At 39.8% G+C, this 21,267-nt stretch overlaps 1 pseudogene; it reads left to right on the top strand.

Annotated features, from left to right (window-relative positions):
• Positions 1-20,888: 20,888 nt before the first annotated feature.
• LOC122007502 lies at positions 20,889-20,960 on the top strand (annotated as a pseudogene).
• The last annotated feature ends 307 nt before the right edge of the window (positions 20,961-21,267 follow it).

The raw sequence follows: 21,267 nt of genomic DNA, 5'->3' as shown, positions 1-21,267 counted from the left end.
ACACACAAAGGGCAATTAGATGGAGATTAGGTTCATATGATGAACCAAGAGGATTAGGTTCATGTGATGAACCAAATTAGATTAAGAGTAATCCAAAGTAAACTAATTGAGTTGGACTCAATTTGGTTCATGTGTTAAAAGAGTCTAATTTGGACTTAGACTCATTGAGTCAATTTAATTCAATGAATAGAGATTCATTAAATTAAAATTGACTTGAACCAATGGTTAGATTTGATCAACCATGGGAGAGAAGTGGTCAAGTTTGACTTGACTTGAGAGGAAGATGAAAGGTCAAGTTTGACTTGACCATTGCCACCTCATTTGTGAGTTGGCATTGAGTGGGCTAATTATGATGTGCCATATCATCAAGGCTAGCACATGTGTGTGCCACCTCATGAGGGAGATCAAGAGTTGTGACTCTTGATATCCCATGAAGGTTTAAAAGCCTTCCTTGAAGTGACCGGCCACTTTAACACTCTTGTGTGAGTTTCATTTGGTTTTGGTAACCTCCTTCTTCTTCCTCTTCTCATCTTCTTCTCCCTCTCCTCCACCTTGTCCGAACCTTCAATGGTGCTAGCACACCTTTTGTTTGGTTTTTCTCCACCTAATCGTTCGTGTGGATACATATAGAGGAGTGTCCACTTGAACACTCTCGAGATCCGGCAAACTTGGACGAGCGGGATAAGCGAAGGGCTTCACATCAAGGGTAATCTCTCTACCTTGTAGATCTAGAGTAGATCTAGGTTTAGAAACTCATACACGTTAAGTTTTTGAAATTATTTTCTTCGCACGGATCCGGTGACATGGGATTTCGAGGTTTTCGCAATGCAAAAAGTGATTTTTGCGACTCGAAAATCCCAACAGATGGAGGTGATCTCGGATCATCGAACAGAGGTCCGGGACGGCGTGGAACGACACCAAGGTGTATCTTTCTTCCCCCCTTCCCCCCTCTCAAGGGGAAGGTTTAAGAGCCCTTTTATAGGCTAGGGCATGGGCGTCGCATGACCCGTGCCACGACTGTGCGAGATCCGCACGACCAGCTCCCCTCCTTCTTCGGGTAGAGTGTCACGGTCGTGCGAGATCCGCACGACCATGTCTTCCTTCGACTCTGGTCGTGAGGCACGACCGTGCAAGGTCGCACGACCGTGTGCTGCTCTCTCTCGGGAATGGCCACACGGTTGTGCAGGGTTGCACAGCCGGTGTCAAGTGGTTTTCTGCTTTTGCTCCGATGCATCGACAATCACCGTTTTCGCTCTAAAAGTTATCCCTATCAATACAAAACCAAGTAAAGAGCAGATCTCCGACAAAAGAGTAATTAATACTGAATAAACAATAGGAGAGATGACCGTGTAAAGAATATATACTAATAAAGTAAGTGAATGTGCGTTAAAACATGCATAAACGATCATAATATCTACGCACATCACACCCCCAGACTTGAACTTTTATTTGTCCTCAAGCAAAACACTGCAATCTATGTTCATGAGTTCCTATAGTGTATCATAATTCGTAGTGCATTTGCCTAACTCTATCAACTAGTTTCATTGATAAACATGTTTGTGGAGTAACCTAAGTATGGCCTAAGCATAAGTTCTTTGTGCTCGGTGTAATAAGTGACTCAAGCTCTTCAAGTTTTAATTTTCTATCCTAGTCAAGTCATCATACAATTGAATTCCTAATGTTCCCAGTGATAGGCACTTACCTGCCATACACTTGGTTCATTTCTCTTAAATTACACAAGGTCTTAAAGGATACTACTCGGAATCAAGAGAAACATAATATTTATTTCCCTAGTAACCTAACTCTGTCTCAAAAGGGTAAATTATTAGTTTCCACTCACGACAACTGCTTTTTATCCTTTTTTTTTGGTGCTATAGAAGTGTAGCACTAATCACAAATGCAAGATGCAAATGTTGGGATTTAGATTTTTCCGAATGAGCTTCCATGATCCGAGGTCATCCAGTAACCAAAATGTAACTAAGGAATCCCCATGGGAACACAAGTACTAAATAAATGGGATGAATCATAACTATTTCAAAATATTTCTACTATTCAAGCTTAAGTGAAGTGAAAGTAAGATCCTTAAGGTTAGACCAAAACTTATACTAAACTCCGTAACTTAGCTTATTTCATGCTACTAAAGATAGAGAAAGGAGGTACACCAAACATACTAACACTATCTCTACGACACATGAACTAAGAAAATACACGTGCTAGTCATTTTGCTATTGGACAAGTCAGCAGAAGAAGTAGAAGGTTCGATGCTCTTAAATATGCCTCAAAACTATTCAAAATAAACATGATGAAAAACTACAAGTGGGAAAAGAAAGTGCAATATGAAATTGAAAAATAAAATGAAATGCAAGTAGATAAAGCAAAATAAATAAATATGCAGAAGGACAAGAAAAAAGACTCGACTCGACTCAGGTTGTGTAAACACAACACCCCTCAGACTTAGATTTTTCAATGTCCTAATGAAATTAAAACGGTGGTGGGGGAGGGGAATAAGGGGGTCCCCGTCGTGTGTCAGAGGGAAATCTAGGCATACCAGGGAGATGACCAATGTGCTAGTGATATTGGTAAAGAGTGTCTACATGTTGTCTAGTAATATCCATATCATCCATGAAATTCCTCATTCTTTCCGAGTCAACCTCATAATCCTGAACAAATCCTGTCACCTGGCTATGAAAGTCTCTAGTAAACTGAAAATGATCTTGTACCTCCCTATACTGGTCGTCAAACAACTTGAAGCAACTCTCCAATAATTGTTGTTGGGTTGCATGCTTCTCATGAAGTGAGTCTAAGGAGGCACGAAAATCAGAAAAATCAAATCTTGAAGGTCCCGTACTATAGGCAAAAGAGTGCCTAGTAGGTTCTGGATATCCGGAGGGTTGCGGGAGTCTTGATGACGAGGGCTCTTGGTGGTGCTCGGTATCTCCTACAAGGGAAGGAACAAACTCGGGTTCTGAATCAATGATCACCCAGTTCACGGAGTTGCGAACTGAAGTGCGCTCAGGACAAGGAAGGGGTAATGGGAAACTATCGTTCCTAGGGAAAGCAAACTTATTTTCATCCCAACAGATCATCTTCATTGCAAGACAAGGGTTGATGTCGATCTTATCATTACTATGGACGATCTCCAGCCCATCAAGCTCACAACCCAGATTTATTACTATTTGGGTGATTAAACCGCCAAACACTATCATCCCCGAAGATGCTTTACCTACTCTCAACAAGTTTTGTAAGAAATGAAACCTAGAATCAAAGTTGACTTTATTTAGCATCGCCCAAAGAGAATAAAGCTCCACCTTCCTAACCACCCCATTACTCTCACCTCGACCAAAGATTGTTTTGCTCATCACACGGTGAAGGTATCTAAAAGTAGGATTTTGCATGTGTGATGCCTTTGCTCTAGAGGGTTCATAAGGATTCTTTGATCCCATGATTGAAGCCCAAAATCCATTTCAGTCTATAATACCATCAAATCCACGGGTACCTCCAGTAGGTAAACCAAAATAAATATTAAAATCACTAAACATCCACTGAATTTTTTTGTTCATCAACCTAAAAGTTATGACCCCAATGTAGTCATCCTTAGAAGAAAATTTAACATCAATTGAATTTAAAAATTTCAGGACTACGTAGGGGTAAGTCGGCAGACGTGTGTACATCATGTCATGCCAATCAAAGGAGCTAATCATCCAATCTACGTCATTCCTAATTCCTAACATATCCATGGTGGTTGGATCCATATATCTAGTACACACAATTTTCCAAGCAACAAGAATATCATATATAACTTTATGTTCTTGATTTCTAAAAATAATATTAAATTCATTGTCGTTACCTTCGTCGCATGCCACCCTTTTGCCTTTGTCTTTGGATGAAGAAGTCTTTCCCTTGCCTTTGTCTCCTCCCGGTGCATCTCCTTCGCCAGCTCCACTGCTTCCTCTTCGGAGTCTCTTCAGGATTTGAGACATGATATGCAAGGCGAATTTGAGGGCTTTCTTGTGGGTGGATGTGGATCTTGAAGATAGAGGAGGAGAGATAAGAAGGATAGGGGAATTATTCCTCTCTTTTTGCATTTGGGGCTTGAAGAAAACATAGATCTAGATCTCAGTAAAGATGAGTCTTAGATGTAGGTAATGAAGGTTGATGAGGTGTAGTGGGGAAGAAAAGGTTTTTTTTTTTTGAGAGAAAGAGATGGGAAGTAGGGTTATTTAGGGTGGTTGGCGGCGCACACAGGTAAAGCACGGTCGTGTTTAAAGACACGGCCTGGTTGTTGGGGTCGTCGCTGTTGATGCGGGAAGCATCCGACGATCGAACTCGTGTTTTGATAATGACAAAGGATTCAAAGTTAAGGTGTTGTGTGATCTAACAAGTATGCTTGAGTATTTCAGGAAAGTCCTAGCTGCGGTTAGGCAAAAGGAAAACCCTAGGGGGTGGTAACCCTAGGTCATAGGGGGTGGTAACCCTATGCGAAAAGTCTTGACAGGTCGATGTCTTTAGGCAAAAGTCCTAGGGGGTGGTAACCCTAGGTGGAAAGTCCTGGTGTCGCGAACCAGGTGAAAGACTGGACTAGCCGGGAAGCGGATGTCCAGCAGAAAGTCCGGAAGTGTCGAGTGCTGAGCAAAAGTCCAGTCGATCTGGAGGATCGCACTGGTAATAGGTAAATCTCCTGAGTGGAGTAGGTGAGGACGCGTTCCCCGTAGAGGGAACAGTAGGCGTCGGGTCGACCTAAGGTTTCCGGACGGAAATCCGAAGTCAGACCCGGATAGTCTGATGACTATCGATAATATTTTGTTACCTTATTTATGATTTTATGTGCTAACTTTGTGTTGCAGGATATTGTTTGGGACTAACATGTCTTGCAGGTACAAAATAATAAAGTCTTCCCTCGGATGAACAGTGTCCGAGGCGCCTCGGGTGCAAAGCTAGAGCTGGCTGCGAAGCACCTTGGGAGGCGCCTTGAAGGAGACATAAGGCACCTTGAATGGGGCATAAGGCGCCTTAGGCAGATGAACTTCGACCAGTTCAAGCTTGATCCGCGTGGGAGACTCGGCAGCATGGAGGTGCCTTGAATAGCCTTCAAGGCGCCTTGAACACCCTTTATAAGGGGGTTTCGAGCAGCACCTTGAATCATCAACTTCCAGGCTTCCTTCCTTCAATGTGCCGCTAACAAGATCATTCCGAAGTGCTGCTGCAACATTCCGACGACCCGGAGCTCCGTAACTTGTGGTTTCTATACTGTTGTCGGTATAACCGTGTTTCTTTTTACTGTACTTATTTGCAATACTTGTACTCTATTCGAACTTATAGTTGTTGCCCACGGAAAGCGATCAAGGATCGCGGGCCTTCGAGTAGGAGTCGCCTTAGGCTCCGAACGAAGTAAAATCCCCGGTGTTTGTGTGTTTGTTTTTATTCCGCTGCGTTTTAACTCCGATAGTTTTGTGATTCGAAAAATGAAATAGCCGCGAGCGCTATTCACCCCCCTTTAGCGCTTTCTCGATCCAACAATTGGTATCAGAGCGGGGTCGTTTTGAATTGGTGCAACCACCATTCAAAACATTTTTTCGTGGTATTTTTTGGTTTTTCGGAGTCAATTAGAAATTAGCTTAGTAGCTAAAATTCTAATTCTTTTCAAAATCGGTGTTGCTCAAAGTTGGTCAATACCACTTGAGCTCGTTTTTTTTCTATTCTTCCCGCACTACTAATCCAAGACTCAGTCTTGGAACAGATCTTCTTGTTTTTAGTTTTTGCAAGATTTAAATGGCCCAACAAGAAGGATATAGCACTGTTCGTCCCCCACTATTCTTCGGAGAAGACTTCGGGTATTGGAAGGGGCGAATGGAGACATATCTGAAGATCCAGTTCGACATCTGGATGATAGTCAAGACGGGACTGTGATTACAAACTGATGCAGACGACAAGCCTACATCCTGCGAAAACTGGGATCTAGCCCTTATAAAAAAGGTGGAAGCCGACGCCAAAGCCACCTGCACCCTCCAGTGCAGTCTTACCAAGGAGGAGCTCAACAGAGTCGGTCCGTTCTCTTCCGCAAAGGAGCTGTGGGAGAAACTGATCGAACTCCACGAGGGCACTTCCGACACTTAGGTGAGTAAAAGGGATCTTTTACTTAATAAATTATATAATCTGAAAATGCAGGAAGGCGAGACGGCGAGTTCACTACACGCAAGAATCCAAGACATCCTCAACTCCCTCCACGGAATTGGGCAGAAGGTCGAGAATAGGGACATAATAAGGTATGCACTCAACTCCTTTCTTGGGAGCACATTGTGGGCATCAATGGTAGATGCCTACAAAGTCTCTAAGGGTCTATCTTGTATTAAATTAGAAGAACTATTTTCAGAATTCGAACTTCACGAGCAGACTAATGCACAACCACCCTGTTAGAGTGTATACTAAAAGCCTAGCTTTTGGTATAAACATTTATCTAGAAATAAGAATCACATTGGTCAAATGTCTACATTTGTGATAAATGTAGTTGTTCAATTAATTTATATTGTAGATAACATGGTGTGTGGTGTCACACACAGAAGATCATGTTATCAGTACCTTATAAATTATAAACAGTTGCTCACGACCATGATGGAAAGGAACAAACCATTGGAAGGTCGTAGTGTAATTAGGTGTTAGTTTATCTTAACTATATAATTGCACTAGTACACTAAGAGTGTATTGAGTAGGACCATTAGAGGTCGTTTCTTTTATACTGACTTTATAAAGGGACAAAGACCTCAGTTATTATGGAAGTGTGTGCTCTTAATCCTAATATAATAACAAGCACATATATTTGATATTTATTTCTTTAATTTATCAATGGGTGAGATTTAGTTCGATGAATCAATAAGCCCGATAATTTGGGAAATGATATCACTTATAGTGTGTGTTGTTGATTATAGAAGGAAACCGTGTCCTAGTAATCTAGGTTGAGAATGTCCCCAAGAGGAGCTCATAAGGATTGTCATGTTAAACCCTCGCAGTGGACTTAGTCCGATATGACGATGAAGTTGAGTGGTACTACTCTTGAGCTAGATATTAATTAAGTGAGTTGCCAAGAACTTACTTAATTAGTGGACATTTGTTATCTTAAACACGTGGAGACTAACACACTCATAATAAGAAGGAGCCCAAATGTAATTTGGGATTGGTGCGTAGTTCAATAATAGTTCTTTAGTGGAATGATTATTATTGATGAAATTAAGTTGTGTGTCTGGGCGAACACGAGATGCTTAATTTCATCGAGACCAAAACCAATTCCTCCTCTCGGTCTCTATCGCCTCTAGTATATAGAGATTTATACCCATCGATACCCACCTTCTTACCCATCTAATGGGGCCGCCAAGCTAGCTTGGAACCCAAGCTAGGCCGCCAAGATCAAGTGGATGAGTCATGTAGGCCGCCAAAGCTTGGGTCCCAAGCTTAGGTGGCCGGCCACTAGAATATTAAAAAGGATTTTTATTAAAATTATTTCTTATGTGGATATCATGATTTTAAAAGAGAGTTTAAAAATTAAAAATTTCCTTTTATAGCTTTCTACAAAAGATTAAGAGAAGAGATTAATCTCTTTCCTTATTTGTAGTTTAAAAGGATGGTTTTAATTTTTGGTAAAAACTTTCCTTATTTATAAATCATCTACATGTTTAAAAGAGAGTTTAAAATTTGAAATCTTTCCTTATTTGTTGATTAAAGGAGGAATTTAAATTTTAAGAAAACTTTCTTTTTTAATCATGTTCATGATTTAAAAGAGAGTTTAAAATTAAATATTCTCTTTTATAAGTTTCTACAAAAGATTAAGAAAAGATTTGATATCTTTCCTTATTTGTAGATTAAAAGATATTTTAATTTATAGAGATAACTTTATTTTTATCCACATGTTTAAAAGAAAGATTTTAATTTATTAAATTTTCTTTTTATAAACCAATCATGAAGGGATAAAAATTATTGAGAAATTTTTATAAATTTCCGGAAGCAAATAAGAAAGTTTTAATTGGTGTTTAAAATTTTATTTGCTTGGAGATTTCTTGGTGTGGCCGGCCATTGCAAAATTGAAAAGAAAAATTGTTTTTAATTAAATAAATTTTCCTTTTCAATGGCAAAAGAATTAAGGAAGTTTTTATTAAATTTTCCTTATTTGCCAAGACCAAGGATTATAAAAGAGGGGGTAGAGGAGGTTTCAAGGCTAAGGACTCTATTCTATTTTTCTCCCTCTTTTCCTTGGTGGTGTGGCTGGCCCTTTCTTCTTCTCTTCTTCTTCTCTTTGTGGCCGAACCTCTTCATGCTCATGGAGTTTTAATTGGTGGCCGGATCTAGCTTGAGGAAGAAGGAGAGAAAGCTTACATCCCTTGGAGCTTGGTTGGTGGAAAAGATCTTCATCTTTTGGAAGCTTTGTGCTTGAAGAAAGGAAAAGAAGGTGCTTTGGTGGTTTCTCATCTCGGAAGATCGTTGCCCACACAACGTCCGAGGTTAGAAGAGGAATACGGTAGAAGATCAAGAGGTCTTTCTAAAAGGTATAACTAATAATTTTTCTTTCCGCATCATACTAGTTATTTTTGGAAATAATACCAAATACAAGAGGCATGCGATTCTAGTATTTCGAATATGTTTTTCGATGTTGTGTTCTTTTATTTTTTTTTCTTGTGATTTGATTGTTCTTTTTGGTTAACCTAAAGTTATTTTAGGAAATTAAATATTAGCTTTCCATAAAAGGTTTTGTCTAGTCGGTGGTGGTTGCTCCCATATCCAAGAAGGCCATGTGCCTCGCCACGTCAGTACTGGGAACCAATTATGGAAATTAATATTTAATGGAATTAATAACTTAAGGTGATTTGGGTCGAACGTGTTAAGTTCCGCAGGAGACCCAAGTCAAAACCTAAAAGAACGAATAGATTAAGTTTTGGATCAAACGTGTTAAGTTCCGCAGGCGATCCAAAATTTAATTTAAAAGAACACATGGTAGCTAGGAAAAGGTTCAGACCTTTGTACAAAATTTTTGTACAGTGGAACCTCTAGGTTTTCCGAGTAGCAACCAACACACCCGAGAAAGGTGTAGCTTTGCTTGCAGGTACCAGTAGAACGCGTGAACCGAGATCACGACGAAGAACTGAACCGGAATCAGAAGAAGAACCCGACTCAGATGATGAAGATGAAGATCTAACAACCGAGCTCATGAACCTTGTGAAGAGACTCTACAAGAAGAAGAAATGCTTTAACAAAATAGACCTAAAGAAGGCAGTCCAATCCAAGGAAGCCCAACCAAGTCCTAAGGTAAAGTTTGAAGTGATCTGCTACGGGTGCAACCAGAAGGGGCACATCAAGGCCAACTGCCCCAATCAAAAGGAAGCAAAGAAGGAAGAAGACCCTAAAGGCAACGTGGGACGAATCTTCCTCAGAAGACGACGACGAAGAACTCGATTAGACGAGTTTACTCGCACTAATAGCCCGGGACCAGATCGACGAGTCCGAGAGAGAGAGCGAGTCGGAGGCCGAGTCCGAGCAAAGCCACGAATCCGTATCCGTTTCAGAAGGGCCCGATCCCTCTGTAAGTGTTTCTAGACTTAATAACTTAGTTAATTATTTACTTCGCAAATTAACTAAGTCAAACCTTAAGATAAAATCACTTCTAAAGGAAGTAGCTGTCCTTAAAGAAGTGACTAACTCTAAATCCGTACCTGATCAAGTTCAGACTGAAAATTCTACTCATGTTCAAAAACTTGAGGAAGAAAATTCGAGTTTGAAAAATCAGGTCAAAGATTTAAAAAAATACCTTAGAACGGTTTTCTTTGGGCTCCAAGAACCTTAACCTAATTCTTGGGGCACAAAGAGCCGTTTACAATAGAATTGGGCTAGGATATAAAACTAAAAAGAAATATAAATCTTATTTATCCTTAATAAACAAACCAAATGGTAAATCAGTCCAAGCATGGGTCCCCAAGTCCAAGTTGGTCAATCAAGTTGGACTTGGCTAATACTGGGTCCCGAAGGATCAAATACACTATCTCGATAGACCATATTGAGGCTATGATCCAGGGGGAGCAAAAAGAAAAATGATCTTAATAAAATCAAATTAAAAATTTGAAATTAAATTTTAAATTAAATTTTAAATTCTAAATTCAAAATCAAATTAAAAATTCGAAATTAAATTTTAAATTCAAAATTCAAAAAACAAAATCAAATTAAAAAATTCGAAATTAAATTTTAAATTCAAAAATCAAAATCAAATTAAAAATTTGAAATTAAATTCAAAATTCAAAATCAAATTAAAAATTCGAAATTAAATTCAAAATTCAAAATCAAATTAAAAATTCGAAATTATATTTTAAATTCAAAATTCAAAAATCAAAATCAAATTAAAAATTAAAAATTAAATTTTAAATTCAAAAATCAAAATCAAATTAAAAAATTCGAAATTAAAATATCAATTCAAAATTTAAAAATCAAAATCAAATTCGAAATTAAATTCAAAATTCAAATAAAATATAGATGGAGGATCCAGAATAGCTGGCACCCCCAACTGAACTACCCGACAGGGTAACTGAACTTAATCTACCAGAAATGGGTAAAACAAGAGTAGATTACCCAGCAGGGTAATTAAGGTTAGATTAAAACGGGCTAGGTTTAACTTGACCCACAGTACTGGTGAAATTTTTGGATGATAGTACGTTAGGGAAGCTTGGGCATCGCATGTCTAGGAAGATATGGCTTCGACCTGGTGCATTTGGCCAAGTGGAACTGACCGAAGCTACCCTTAAATGGATCCTAACTAGTTAGACCAAGGTTTAGTATTAAGTTCTATGGGTAGGACTATTTGGGAAACCTCGAAGGCATGGTTACTTTAATGAGTTCCTTGTGACTCACCATAGCCCAGAAGTTTATCCAAAGAATACTTACTTGTTGAACCCAAAGCTAAACCTGAATCTAACACAAAGTTAAAACCTTACACTAAAATTCAACAAGAATTCATCTCACAACAATTATAGGGTTCCCTGATTAAAAATTTAGATCGGGTGAGATGACTAAGTACTTAAAATTATTTTCAAAATTAATTAACTTTAAAATCTTTTCAAAATTAACTTAAATTATTTTCAAAATTAATTAACTTAAATTAAAATTATTTTAAAAATTAATTTCAAAATGATATTTTAAAACTTAATTTCAAAATTATTTTCTTAATTTCAAAAAACTTAATTTCAAAATTATTTTAAAACTTAATTTTAAAACTTAATTTCAAAATTATTTTAAAACTTAATTTCAAAATCATTTTAAAATCTTTTCAAAACTTAATTTCAAAAATCATTTTAAAATCTTTTCAAAACTTAATTTCAAAATCATTTTAAAAATCTTTTCAAAACTTAATTTCAAAAATTATTTTAAAATCTTTTCAAAACTTAATTTCAAAATCATTTCAAAAGTCTTTTCAAAACTTAATTTCAAAATCATTTTAAAATCTTTTCAAAACTTAATTTCAAAAATTATTTTAAAATCTTTTCAAAACTAAATTTCAAAAATCATTTTAAAAATCTTTAAAACTTAATTTCAAAATTATTTGAAATTCAAAAACTTATGTTTTATATCAACTGTAAAGTCAACTCCATCTCACGTTCACTCATATGCTAAACATGCTTGTTAATCTAGAATGAGTGAGATGGAAAGATAGGAAAATAATTTTGTTTTACCTCTCATGCTTGGACTTCTGAACTCAAAGAATTTATTAAGACATTAATTAAGGGAGAGTGATTTTGAGTTAGTTTTAAAATTAGTTTTTCTTTAAAATAAAATTTTGACTTGACCTCAAAATTAAAAACTATTTTTTACTTATCTTCAAAAATTTAGGTTATTTTTAACTTAACTTTAAAATTAAAATTATTTATGACCTGGCTTTTAAATTACAACTCTTCTAGAATGTTTTCAAAGCTAAGCCTTTATGTAAAACCTCTTTAAGCTAAGTACTTAATCAAGTCTTCTTTAACTAAGCTTAGTTAGATTATACTCTAAACTTTGGCAAGAAGTTTTCTCAAGGCAATCATTTTTAAGCTGAATATATAGCTAAGTATTTTCAAAATTAGCTAAGTACTTTTTAAAGACAAAAATGGAATTTAACTAAGTGTCTCTCAAATCAATTATTTTCAAATGCTAAGTTTTGCTGAAAATGCTAAGTATTTTCCAAAGCATTCTGAAAAATTTCATCAAAATAAATTTTTTTGAAAAACTAAGTCTTTTTAAGGTTAAATACTTAACAAAACTACTATCTTTATAAGTTTATCTAAGTCTTTGATAAAAGTATTTTAAAAAAAAAGTAAAAATCTTAGCTAAACTGAGTCTTGATCAAATTTTTTTCTAAACTCCCTCTTTAAAAACTAAGAATTTAAAGTGTTGTGATATCACAAAAATTTGTTTAGTTACTTGTTAAAAACAAAAATAACTTTATCTTAGCTAAAAGTATCTCTCAAACTAAAGGAAATGGAAATATTAAGATTAAACATGCTTGTACTTTAGGACTCTGATACCTGATCAACACCAATTAGATAATTTGAAATCTATTGAACTTGACTCATGCTTGGACTTAAGAACCAACTAAATAACCTAAACCAAATTTTTAGCTACTTCACTCCCTCCTTGTCCTAAAATTTAATATTGTTTAAAATTATGCTAAGTTTTTTTTAACCTAAGCTATAATTTTCAAAATACAACACTTGCAAAGAGCTTAGCTAAGGTCCAATCTTTATTTTCAAAATTTTAAAACTTAGCCCACAAAAATGTTTTCCTAAAAATCACTTAGGCTCCAAATATTTCACTAACAAAATCTAAACAAGTACTCCTCTATATATAGTGTTACTAGCTTTTTCAACTTAGTTAACGACTATCAAAAGGTTCCACCTTCTAGTGGTTTTCTAATTTTAACTAAGTTTCCAAAGAGCTAACATCATCCTTTCACTTAGCTAAAGGTAAGAATTGAAAATTATAAACTGTTAAGTGTTTTCAAAATCTTGTTATCCCTCTTTAAAATCAAATGACTATTTTTGCTTATTTTTGATATATGGCAAAGGGGGAGAGTAGCAAATTCAAATACTCAAATAATTGTAAAATTCAAATAATGAATATTAAAGGGGGAGTAACAGTTAAGGGGGAGCCTTTACTTGGCGCTATACTTTAAATTCATAGAGTGTACTTTAGCAAATTTGCTAAGCTTGCTTTAAATACGTTCATCTATTCATTTTTTTTATCTGTTTACTTAACTTTGAATTTGAGTTGCCATAATCAAAAAGGGGGAGATTGTTGATGCGGGAAGCATCCGACGATCGAACTCGTGTTTTGATAATGGCAAATGATTCAAAGTTAAGGTGTTGTGTGATCTAACAAGTCTGCTTGAGTATTTCAGGAAAGTCCTAGCTGCGGTTAGGCAAAGGGAAAACCCTAGGGGGTGGTAACCCTAGGCCATAGGGGGTGGTAACCCTATGCGGAAAGTCTTGACAGGTCGATGGCTTCAGGCAAAAGTCCCAGGGGGTGGTAACCCTAGGTGGAAAGTCCTGGTGTCGTGAACCAGGTGAAAGACTGGACTAGCCGGGAAGCGGATGTCCAGCAGAAAGTCCGGAAGCGTCGAGTGCTGAGCAAAAGTCCAGTCGATCTGGAGGATCGCATTGGCAACAAGTAAATCTCCTGAGTGGAGTAGGTGAGGACGCGTTCCCCGTAGAGGGAACAGTAGGCGTCGGGACGACCTAAGGTTTCCGGACGGAAATCCGAAGTCAGACCCGGATAGTCTGATGACTATCGATAATATTTTGTTACATTATTTATGACTTTATGTGCTAACTTTGTGTTGCAGGATATTGTTTGGGACTAACATGTCATGCAGGTACAAAATAATAAAGTCTTCCCTCGGATGAACAGTGTCCGAGGCGCCTCCATAGAGCTTGGAGGCGCCTCGGGTGCAAAGCTGGAGCTGGCTGCGAAGCACCTTGGGAGGCGCCTTGAAGGAGACATAAGGCGCCTTGAATGGGGCATAAGGCGCCTTAAGCAGATGAACTTCGACTAGTTCAAGCTTGATCCACGCGGGAGACTCGGCAGCATGGAGGCGCCTTGAATAGCCTTCAAGGCGCCTTGAACACCCTTTATAAGGGGGTTTCGAGCAGCACCTTAAATCATCAACTTCTAGGCTTCCTTCCTTCAACGTGCCGCTAACAAGATCATTCCGAAGTGCTGCTGCAACATTCCGACGACCCGGAGCTCCGTTACTTGTGGTTTCTATATTGTTGTCGGTATAACCGTGTTTCTTTTTACTGTACTTATTTGCAATACTTGTACTCTATTTGAACTTATAGTTGTTGCCCATGGAAAGCGATCAAGGATCGCGGGCCTTTGAGTAGGAGTCGCCTTAGGCTCCGAACGAAGTAAATTCCCCGGTGTTTGTGTGTTTGTTTTTATTCCGCTGTGTTTTAACTCTAATAGTTTTGCGATTCGAAAAACGAAATAGCCGCGAGCGCTATTCACCCCCCCTCTAGCGCTTTCTCGATCCAACAGTCGCACGGTCGTGCCTGCTGGCATGACCCCTTCTTTCCTCCTCTCGATCGAGATTGCACGGCCATGTCAACCGACATGGCCCATGCACTCTTCTCCTCGGGTAGCTTTACACGACCGTGCCAGATCCGCATGGTCATGTATTGTGTAGGATCGTTGGGCCGGCTAGAAGGGGGGTTGAATAGCCCTGAATAAAACACAACCCTTTCTCGGACAATTAAGCTAACACTTGAATAATAGATTAAGCAGAAAATAAAGCATAAAAACGAGGCACCGGATTTGACTTGGTTACAACCGGGGAGGTTGTTAATCCAAGGAAGATGGTTGCACTTAAGAACTCCTTCAGGCGGAGAAGCCTCGTTTACAGCAGTGTAGGCACAGAAAGAAAGAAGCTAATCAAAGTAGTGGAAGCACACAAGTGTTGTTACAATTTCTGAACTGATGAAAAGCTTCTGGACCAAGGCTATATTTATAGCCTTGGTCGGGGAGCCTGGAAGGGCTCCGGGCGCCCTGGGGGGGATAAAGTTTTATCCCCCAACGTTCAGATCGCATAAATCGCGATCTTGGTCAAAATCAAGGTCCGGGTGCCCGGATGCATTCTGGGCGCCCCGGACAGCTTCGGGCGCCCGGATTGGTTCCGGGCGCCCCGGAGCAAAAAGTCAACTGCGGTTGACTTTTTGTCCGGGACCACTTCTCCGTTAAGTCCCCGTCTCGGTCCGGGTCTTCTGCTCCGGCTCCGCTTGATTGGGTGATCTCTGACATCCGGAATAGGGCTCACCCGAACCCATCTTCCGGTCTTCTCGAGCATGCTTCCCTCCGGCTTCTCGTCCCTCGGAATTGCCGCGTGTCCCTTCTCGTCCACCAGCGTACTCATCCGCAGACTTCGTCCCTCAATCGCACCCCGTGCCGACCTTCGCGCTAGCTGCGTCTCTTGCTCCCCGAGCAATCTTTCGCTCCGGCTTTCGTACCTCGGAACCATCGCGCGCACTTCCTTCTCGTCCGCCGATGTACTCTTCCGCAGCGCCTCGTCCCTCGAACGCACCGCGTGCCGTCCTTCTCGCTAGCTGCGTCTTCCGCTCGAGTGCCTGTGCTCCTAAGCTCCTGCACACTTAGACACAAAGTTAAATACAACGCAGGACCTAACTTAACTTGTTGATCACACCAAACCAACCTTGGGGTTCCAACAATCTCCCCCTTTTTGGTGTGATCAACCCAAGTTAAGCTAGGGTCAACAATAAATATGAAATTAAACAGTTTATTGCAATAATATGCAACATGATAGAAAAAATTAAATTTCAAAAATTTTAAATTTTAATTTGCAATTTTTTCTACCTCCCCCTAGACTTATACTTTCCCTTCTCCCCCTTTGATCACAATAAAAATGGGGTTCCAAGAAAAATAATCTAAGGGTTAAAGACTTAAAAAATATTTCAATAAATTTCTAAGTTTTTAAGAATTTTAGAAAGTTTTTCTAAGTAATTTAAGCTGAGATTTCTTGTTTAAAAAGATTCTTAACAAAAAAAATGATTTTTGAGAATAAAGAAATTCTAAGTAAGTAAATTTCTAATTTGAAATAAAATATTTTGAATAACCTTTTTCAAGCATTAATTGATTCTTGTATTAATGCTTCATTAGTAACTTAATTTATTTCAATATTTTGGCTTCCAGGTCGTGGCGAGGCACTAGGCCTTCTTGGTTATTAGAGCAACAACCGCTTCCTTAGACAAAGCCTCATAAAGAAATTACTTGTTTAATTTTTTCACTTAAAGCGCTAATTTTACAATTTAGTTTAGACATGATTTAGGAACCCAATATAAGTTCCACCCTACTGGATTAATTAAAAAACTTTTAGGGACATGTTTTCTTGAAATGTTCCTAATTTGTCCCGGGTGATATTTAAAGTACCAATTTAAATTATTAAATTTTCTAAACTTGGTTTTAGATGAATATGCATAGTTTTTCAAGTTATCTACTTGAATTTTCAAATCCTCAGGGACAAGACTTAGCTAGAATTACTTTTAAAGTTTTATTTTCACTTTCTAATTTGCAGCAATCTTTTGTTAAAAGTTTAACGAACTTAAACATTTTATCGGGAGGAAGAGATCGTACCTGACTTACCTTGTCGATCTCGTTGTCCGTTTCTCCCCCTGAGCTGCTGCTTTCTTCCGACGTGTCTCCCCCTTCATCGATGCTCTCGATGCTCATTTCGGAAGAGCTTGAATCGCAGTCGTCGTCTTGATGACTCGCCATCAGTGCGAGTCCGGAGAATGCTTCGACTTCGGATTCGGACGATGTATCGTCCCACGTCGCCTTCAGGGCCTTTCGTTTTTGGATAGGCTTCTTACCCTTTTCCTTGTCTTTGTTCTTCAGCTTGGGGCAGTTGTCCTTGACATGCCCTTCTTCGTCGCAATGGTAGCAGCGGATCGTTCTTTTCTTTCTACCCTGTGGATGGTTAGTTTTTCTAGAATTGTATAACTTCTTAAATCGTCTTACCATCATTACCATTTCCTCGTCGTCGAGAGAAGATTCCGATTCAGGTTCGTCTCTCGAAGCTTTGAGGGCGACGTTGTTCTTTGGCTCTCTTATTCCTGCACATCTTGACTCATGCACTTCAAATGTTGAAAAAAATTCTTCTAATGAAATTTTTTCTAAGTCCTTCGAAATGTAAAAGGCATCTACTAATGATGCCCATTTTGAATTTCTAGGGAAGGAATTTAAAGCGTACCTGAGCGAATCTCGGTTACTTACCTCTTCTCCGAGATTCGAAAGTCCGGTGATGAGCTCCTGTATCCTCGAGTGTAGATGTGCAATTGTTTCACCTTCTTCAAGACGGAGGTTGGTGAGCTGGTTGCGAAGTAAGTCCCGTCTCGCAAGCTTGGCTTCGGATGTTCCTTCATGTAATTCAAGGAACTTTTCCCAAAGCTCCTTTGCCGAATTGTAGGTGCCGACACGGTTGACTTCTTGTGGAGGAAGTACGGTTAGCAGATGGAATTCTGCTTTCTTGTTTGCCACGTACTAGGCCTGCTCTTTCTTTGTCCATTGACTTTTTGTTTTGCCCTCGGGAGCTTCAAAACCGAGTTCCATTATTAGTAATAAATCAAAATCGGTACCGAAAAATACCTCCATGTGCTTCTTCCAGCTTGCAAAGTCCCCCTCGAATTTTGGCGGGTGGATGTTAGATCCGGCCATCTCGTTGCTTCGTTCGGCGGTTAGTCCTCCTGAAGCGTCTCGGCTCTGATACCACTTGTAGGATCGTTGGGCCGGCTAGAAGGGGGGTTGAATAGCCCTGAATAAAACACAACCCTTTCTCGGACAATTAAGCTAACACTTGAATAATAGATTAAGCAGAAAATAAAGCATAAAAACGAGGCACCGGATTTGACTTGGTTACAACCGGGAAGGTTGTTAATCCAAGGAAGATGGTTGCACTTAAGAACTCCTTCAGGCGGAGAAGTCTCGTTTACAGCAATGTAGGCACAGAAAGAAAGAAGCTAATCAAAGCAGTGGAAGCACACAAGTGTTGTTACAATTTCTGAACTGATGAAAAGCTTCTGGACCAAGGCTATATTTATAGCCTTGGTCGGGGCGCCTGGAAGGGCTCCGGGCGCCCTGGGGGGGATAAAGTTTTATCCCCCAACGTTCAGATCGCGTAAATCGCGATCTTGGTCAAAATCAGGGTCCGGGCGCCTCGGAGCAAAAAGTCAACTGCGGTTGAATTTTTGTCCGGGACCACTTCTCCGTTAAGTCCCCGTCTCGGTCCGGGTCTTCTGCTCCGGCTCCGCTTGATTGGGTGATCTCTGACATCCGGAATAGGGCTCACCCGAACCCATCTTCCGTTCTTCTCGAGCATGCTTCCCTCCGGCTTCTCGTCCCTCGGAATTGCCGTGTCCCTTCTCGTCCACCGACGTACTCATCCGCAGACCTCGTCCCTCGGTTGCACCGAGCCCGTCGACTCTCTTCCCGAGTCATCCCTCTCGCTAGCTGCATCTTCCGCTCAGCGCTTCCTTCTCGTCCGCCGGTGTACTCTTCCGCAGCGCCTCGTCCCTCGGACGCACCGCGTGCCGTCCTTCTCGCTAGCTGCGTCTTCCGCTCGAGTGCCTGTGCTCCTAAGCTCCTGCACACTTAGACACAAGGTTAAATACAACGCAGGACCTAACTTAACTTGTTGATCACACCAAACCAACCTTGGGGTTCCAACATATTGTTCCTTCTCTGTAAAGGCCACAGGACCGTGTGGGTTCACACGGCCTGTGTCATTTCCTCCTCTGTCAGCTTTGCACAGCCGTGTACATTTACATGGTCGACTCCCTTACGTGCGTAGTATCTCGCTCTCCTCCTTTTTGACCCCTCTGACGCTGCCACACCCATGAAACGATCACGGCCAGCTCGTGAAGGCTAATGCACATCCTGAAAACAAAGATCCAAGAATAGAACGACAGGTGGATAATGAATTAAAATGAAACTCTTGGGTTGCCTCCCAAAAAGTGCTTGTTTTAGGTCTTTAGCTCGACCCCGTATCAATTAATGTGGACTAAACCCATGGAAGCACGACTCTCCTCCTAGGGTTAATGCTCCAGTTTACGCCTTTAGTTTCACTCGTGCATGACAAATATGCTTTTTATTACTTGTTGGGAGCGACCTCTCAAGTTTTGCCGAATCATGCATTATGTCCGACGACCTCCCATGGAAACTGCATTCTTCAGCTTTGTGTATATTCGACTTGCTGACATTTCCCTGAAAAGAAGAGATGCAATTAGGAGAATCAGATAAATCGAATTCTAACCTTTCAGGGATAACTTGTGACGTTTCATATCGATGAGGGCTCCAGTGCTGGCAAAGAATGATCTCCCTAGGATGATTGGGATATTGAGATCCTCCTCCATATTCAGTGCAACAAAATATATGGGAATGATGCATCCACCTATCTTTACTAGCACATCCTCCACTATATCCATTAGGTATCTACATGAATGGTCAGCCAATTGTAGTATCATAATAGTAAGTTTGATATTCTAGAGTCCTAGTTTCTTGCATAACAAGTATGGAAATAGGCTGACACTCACTCCTAAGTCGCAGAAAGCCTTGTGTATGAGCTCAGAGCCAATCTTCCATGGTATAGAAAAACTTCCTGGATCCTGGAGCTTCGGGGGAGTGTCTGCCGTGAGAAGAGTGCTGCACTTCTCCGTCAATGCTACAGTCTTGAAGTCACCCTTCTATCTTCTGTTAGAAAGAATACCTTTTAAAAATTTGGCGAACTTCAGCATTTGGGGCAGTGCGTCTATTAGAGGTACTTTAATGCAGATTTTTTTAATCTTCTTAAGGAATCGGTGGAACTCTTCATCTTTTTAGGATGTTATTAGCTTTTGAGGGAAAAGAATTGTCTGACTTTGTAGGGGAAGTGAAAGAGTCCCTTTAACCTTCTTGGTAATCTCCTCCCTATCCTTGTTCTGGACTAAATTAGGCATGAGAGGAGAGAACTCTTCTTCTGAATCAATTCCTTTCTGAGCACCCATTTGGGGATCTCCCAAAGTCTGTCCGCTCCTCAACTCAATGCGGTTGCAATGTTCCACCGGATTTATATCGGGCTTTCCCGGAAATGCTCCCGGTGCTCTTGAAAAGGACTAGGCTATCTGAGTGATTTGGCTATCTTGAATCTTTTGATGCTTTTCAGAATTCTCCATTCTTTGATTCAATTATTTGATTTCATTCTTTATCACTTTTTGCTCCAAGAGAGCTTCTTCAAGCATCTTTTCAATTCTGGACAGTTATGAAGGTTGCTATTGTTGATAAGTCTGTGGTCCAGATGGGTGGTTTTGTTGCCCAAGTTGGTAGCTTGGCTTTGCTGGTTCTTGATCTTGATTTCCCTAGTAAGAAAAATTGGGGTGGTTCCTCCACCCAGGGTTGTATGTGTTGGAGTATGGATTGTTTTGCCTTTGGTTATAACCGACTATCGCATCACATTGTTCAAGTTGATGTATTTGTGCTTGTATTGGCCCTAGGGGGCAAGTATCTTGAGCATGATCCGAACTTCCACAAGTTTCGCACACACACTATTGCATTGGCTGTGCTGTTCCCCATGGTCTCAAGCTTCTTGGTCAGAGCATCCAACCTTGCGGACATGAGCGTGACTGCATCCATGTCAAATTTTCCTGATGCCTTTATTGGATTCTCAAAAGGATCCTCCAGATCTTTCGGTTGCCCACTGATGATGGTTTTGGGCCACATTCTTTATTATGTCTTCAACTTCATCAAGACTCTTGTTCATCAACGCCCCTCCTGCTGCAGAATTGAGGGACACCTTCGTGTGATAATTGATTCCATTGTAGAATGTGTGTAGCACCAACCACTTCTCGAGGCCATGATGGGGGCACTGTCTCAACATACTCTTGAATCTATCTCATGCTTCGAATAACGATTCTGAGTCTGCCTGTTTGAAGCTTGCAATTAAATTCCTCATATGTGCAGTTTTACTTGGCGGATAAAATTTATCCAGAAATTTCTGCTCACACTGCTCCCAAGATATAATGTTGTTGGCTGGTAAAGAATTATGTCACTGTTTGGCTTTGTCTTTTAGGGAAAATCTAAAAAGAAGTAATCTTAGTGTTTCTGGAGGGACCCCGTTCACTTTCATAGTACTACAGATCTCATAGAAAAGCTCCAAGTGATGATTGGGATCATCGTGCGGTCCTCGTCCAAATTCATTTTGCTGAACTATGTGGATTACTGCAGATT

Source organism: Zingiber officinale, chromosome 7B (genome assembly GCF_018446385.1).
Source record: "Zingiber officinale cultivar Zhangliang chromosome 7B, Zo_v1.1, whole genome shotgun sequence".
NCBI lineage: Eukaryota > Viridiplantae > Streptophyta > Magnoliopsida > Zingiberales > Zingiberaceae > Zingiber > Zingiber officinale.
Note: the sequence above shows the minus strand (reverse complement) of the source record. Positions and strands in the feature narration are given on the sequence as shown.